The 5397-nt window shown below is 39.8% G+C and overlaps 1 non-coding gene across 1 annotated transcript; it reads right to left on the reverse strand.

Annotated features, from left to right (window-relative positions):
* Nucleotides 1-5325: 5325 nt before the first annotated feature.
* trnat-cgu (transfer RNA threonine (anticodon CGU)) lies at nt 5326-5397 on the reverse strand. Its single transcript has one exon. It is a non-coding gene; the product is annotated as a tRNA-Thr (tRNA).

Here is a 5397-nt window from a genome sequence, read left to right on the forward strand (position 1 = left end):
AAATAAAAAAAAAATTGTACTGCTTTCTCCTGAGAAGTGTAGTGTCAAATACAAGTGTAGTGTCAAATCACAATAAATAATACATCAAATATACTAAATTAACACCCAGATATGACAGATGTGACAACACACAGCTATGACAGAACACATTGAAGACTTAAGCCCTTTAAATTTTTATTTCCTTAATTTCCATTCTCTTCCCTACCCAGGATAACTGAAAACTAACTGTAATAAAGACTGTATATGCATTACTTGTAATACAGCTATTAATAAAGATATACATGGAACCTAATTATTCATAAATAACACTTGTATTACTAAAAATGTGTTATGATAACATTCATTGTGAATATTTGTGGTGTCTGGAAAGCAATTTTGGTTAAATATAATAATAATTTTCAAGCAAGTGGTGCATAAGCTTGTTAATTAATGAGTACATTATTTCCATTACATTCAAGACAGTTCTAATGTGATCAATTGTTCTGCTTAGTCCGCTACCGAGTTGCTTAAAACCTATGAAGAGGTGGTTTAAGCTAGACTCCTAATGCAGTAACATCTAATGGGCAGCAGCTGTTATTTTAGGTTTGTTGCAATCGAGAACAGGTTTAGTACAGAGCTGCTGACAAATTTCAGCGGAGTTTATTGTATATAAGTTTATTGCAATTGACCCATTGTAGCTACCAATCAGCAGCAAGGAAAAACAAACTTCACTTGTGCCTTTTAAAAAAAGGGAAACAGAGTAGTAGTTTATGTGGTAATTTCAGGTACTGTACAATGTAAGAACTAAAGTTAACTACTCCCATAGTAATGCGTGGGGTCCTATCAATAGAAAAAAAAATGTTGTAACCCAAAAAAACAACAAACACAAAACGAGAATCTTCCAGGAACCTAGGTAAATCCCTGTAGTAGTCTAACAACTATGAAAAAAAAAACCAAACGCAACACCTTCAAAAGAAAAAGAACATTAAAAACAAATCTGGGGAACAACAAAAACACAGAATCTAATGTGAGAGCTTTTTCAAGTCTTCAGTGCTCCTCTCATCTCAGTAGACCTCTCTCATATATTTGTGTACAGGTCAGTTGGAGGTACACAGCTGATGGTAATTTTAGTAGGGAGCTGCGTCAAGGTTTATTCCATGCTGAAAAGAGAAGGAAACATAATGTTTCAGCTGTGGAGCCTTCTTTGATTGTGACTCAAAATAAACCTTTACTTGTTCATTTGATGTTAGTTTATCTCCATCAAATACCTAAGAGTATCTAAACTCGACAGTTGCTTTCAGTAGCTGAAAACACTGCTCCAGGTGAGGCTTGAACTCACAACCCCAGCATAACTCCGCTGTGCACTGTTGTATAAGTACCACGCGCTGATTGATTGCGCCACTGGAGCTGTGCAAGTTGTGATCCTTATACAGACTGACGCTGCAGAAACACAGGGTGAAAACAGTTTCGGTTGTGGATCCATCTCCACATGGGGAACACTAAAATAGCAAGGAAAATACAAGAAAAGAAACTGAAAGAATTGTGCTAACAGCAAATGGGGACGGAGGGAGGTGGTCGAACAAGTAAATAAGCCTGGCAGATTATTTGTAGCGACATTTTTTGAGTCAATCAGCACACTGATTTCTCTTCATGTACCTTAAACTGTGCAGTTTGTATTTTCGTTGTAGATAGGTTTCTTCAGAAGTCCAGTAAATTGACGATAATGGAGAACTAGCTGACACACCCCGTCGTGAAGACCCTCTGTAAGGTGATTACACGTTTCATTTTCAAGTCGCCTCCTTTACACGCAATTGCAGCTCCGACACTGAGAGAAAGCATGAGAAATGGCAGTACAGGCTCGATGGCTTCACATCTCCTATCAATCACATAAAATTGCAGTAAAGCGCTCTAAATATGACTCTGAAGTACTGGGAAAGATGATTATTTTGAGCGTGCCTCCCAGGGTCTGCTACAAGGCTGAAGTTGGCTTCTTATTCGCGTTTTTCGTTCCGCCTTAAATGCTGCTGCTGTGATGTTATGTCGCCTTTCGCCTGTAGATGGCTCTATTCGATCAGTACTAATTCGGCTGGAAAACTGTAGACATCCTCAGTGAAAGGGAATATCCAAATAAATAGCGACTGTCCAAATTATATTTTTGTATGGAATATATTTTAGAAAATCGCAAACCAATTTTAAAAACTCACCATAACATGGACTTGCACTGGGAAAAAGGTGATTGTGCTTTCTGCTTATTGCTACGGCCCTCCCCCCTGATTATAAAAACGTCTCACAATTCTGACACCGAGGTGTGAGAGACAATGTAATAGACTTTCAAAATCCTGAAGTACAAGACATTTTAATGCACCATTTTTCAAATATGACCCTCTGATCTTGGCTTGTCAGAATACATTGCGAAAAAGTATGGCACGAATTGCAATGGCACAAATTGTTGAGAATATCACTGACCATGCCGATATTTGCAGGGGATATGAGTGTTTTGCGCACGTTGAACTACAGCACGTAAGAATTGAGCTTCTTAGTCAATATCACCGGGGAATGTCCAATAATGACGAACATCTGTAGCTTCAAGGAAACTTCGACTCGCACATGGAGTTTTATCTTCGAATGGAGGGTGGGAGAATTCATTTATACTCTCGTTGCTCATTAGCTAAACTATTTTAAAAATATGACGCAGATTTGTTCGAGAAACTTGTAATCGTCTTAAAGAGAGTCTTCTTGAAGACGTGCACCAGGTAGCTCTCCACTGTTAATTGACAGGACTTTAGAATAAACTGTTCTCATACAAATTACTGTTTGTTCAAACATACAAATTACACATCTTAAGGAACATGAAGAGAAATCTGTGTACTAAATAACATAAAACTGTCGCTGCAAATTATCGCCAAGCTGTTTTACGTGTCCTAACACCTCTTTCTTTCCTATTTTGCAGCGAGCACAATTCTTTCTGTTTCTTCGTCGCTATTTTACTGTCTCTTCCCCCATGTGCAGATGGATCCACAGCCGAAACTTGAGGTCGGTTCCTATTACTCTGTCTGATTGAAAGAGCTGTATTAAGGGCACTCCCATCTCTGCAGGAAAGTTATTGCTGCTCTCAACACAATATACTGCAGACAAATATAGCGATACTGTCACGTGTTCCTGCTGTCAGTCTATTATGTCATGTTCATCCACACCCAGAAACATTACTGCTGTAGCACCAGAGTTATATAGGCGCAGTCCAAAGAGCAAGAATCTCTTAATCTCAGAACTGTGGGTTCAGCCCCCACATTGGGTCCCTCTGTGTCAATTTGATCCCGCCAATCCTCCTAGCATGACCTGATGGCGTAACAGTGATACCCAGTACCCAGCGTAATTCAGCTTTCTTTCCACTTGATTCAGATTTTGATCTGAAATCATCGGCCGAACAAGAGTTTGTCTAAATCGAGGGAGATCTGCTCACAAGCAAGTATTAAACACTTCAGGATTATCTGTTCGAATACCACACTTTGTCAAAACACTGCCGCTTCTTAAGCTAATAAGTAACGGTTTTTGAGCACGCATTGTATTGTTAATGCTTATATTAAAAAAGCATAAATTCACATAATGGAATTTGGACTGAACAAAGTAGTCCAGCCCCTTTACAACATTACATACCCACTGATTAAAGCTTAAAACTACAGCAGCAGGAGTAACAATAATGGCAACAACATGTTTGGAGTTCGGCATTTCATTTATACTGCGGAAACATCGTATCGGAATGAACTGCCCGAGATAAAAGAGCAATTGCGGCTTCAGATCGTTTTTACAGAGCATTGCGTTGTTCTGTTCATGCTGACTACACGCTTTAAATTTGTCATTTACTGCAAGCGTTGCTTTTCCAGGTTTTTCTGAAATTCCTCGCATTTGAGCCAGCACTAAAATATTTCATTCCCGTCGCTGAATACATCGTGGAAACGGTATTTGCAACGGAATGCTGTCACACATGAAATCTTTTTGTTATTCGGTTCTGAAGTTTGAAAATGAAAATAAAACGGGGGTCACTTCATAGGCTTGAAAGAAATCCAAGCAGCATAAAAACCAGCGAACTCTCACAAATTGCATTGTGCTGCACCTTTCTTCTGCTGCTTTTATAAATCTGCCTTAAACATTTGAATGCATACCTTACTGCTGCTAATCACATTCACGTGCTTACGAAGCTTTTTTCTGTCCGTTATGTTTTTCCAAAGCGGTTTCTCCGTTTTCCTTGTACTGTGATTGTCAGCGAGCACAACAAGACTGAAATAGTGTAAAGGCAGGTAAAAAAGACAAGGTAAAACGCCTGACTGTCGGGAGTGGGATTTGAACCCGTGCTTCTATTTGGAGAGCGGAACACAAAGATTGAAAGACACAAAACTGTGAATTTGCTGTTTTAAACCGCTCCACTATCCTGAAGAAATGGGTGCTGACTGTACCAGTTGCATCCGATTTTCTGTAACTTTAGGACGATTGATACGACTGGACGAACACAATTTGTGGCGTTTAGCATGACATGGAAAACGGTACCGGAGCATTCGGGTCCGGAGTACCAGACTCAGAAACAGTTTTTACCCCCGCACTATCAAACTATTAAACTCCCAGCCTCTCTCACTCTCACCTCACCTCTCACCTATGATCTGAACCTCACAGTGCCTTCTTTCTTACCAAAAACCCAAACACATTGAAAATCTACCTCTACCATACATGTCAAAAGTTCACTCCCCATAATTTCTATCCCTTTATTTCATTCTTTTGATGCATGTTTTTGCACATAACCTGTTACCTTTTTGTTGTTTTGCACACTGCCTGTTGTTGTTTTTTGCACATCGGCTGTTGTCTCTGTCTCTGTGTTTTTTTCTTTGTACTACTTATGTCCGAGAGCTAGCTAAATAGCATTTCGTTATAATATATACCTGTATATGAGTATAATGACAATAAACTTGAATTTGAACTTGAACTTGACATAGTCTTGCAGGCAGTATATTATTTTATCGTTTACTCGTTAAAAAAACACGGTCTTCTCGTTCCAAAGTCAGATTTTTAGTGCTTTCGAACGTCACTTCCAACCTGGACTGACAGCTCACCCGATCTGTTTGTGATCAGACCATGGGGGGGGGGGGGGGTTTACCAAGCGCACGTTCCTTCCCAGTGCTGAGGCGATCATTCGGAAGATGGGTGTGAAGAGAGACAAGCTTTGTCGACTAAAAAACAAGGCAGGATATGCAAGAATAGTAATCACTGGCGACAGTTATGTTCTTTTACTATTGAGACTCCTACATTACGAGTTCTTTGAAGACATTGAAACTGAAGGAAAGCGGCGACAAATGAAACAGGCACGGGTGGGGATTGAACCGACGGTCTTCAGTTAACGAGACAGACGCCTTACCACTTGGCCACCGCGCC

Source organism: Atractosteus spatula, unplaced genomic scaffold (genome assembly GCF_055471065.1).
Source record: "Atractosteus spatula isolate fAtrSpa1 unplaced genomic scaffold, fAtrSpa1.hap1 Scaffold_62, whole genome shotgun sequence".
NCBI lineage: Eukaryota > Metazoa > Chordata > Actinopteri > Semionotiformes > Lepisosteidae > Atractosteus > Atractosteus spatula.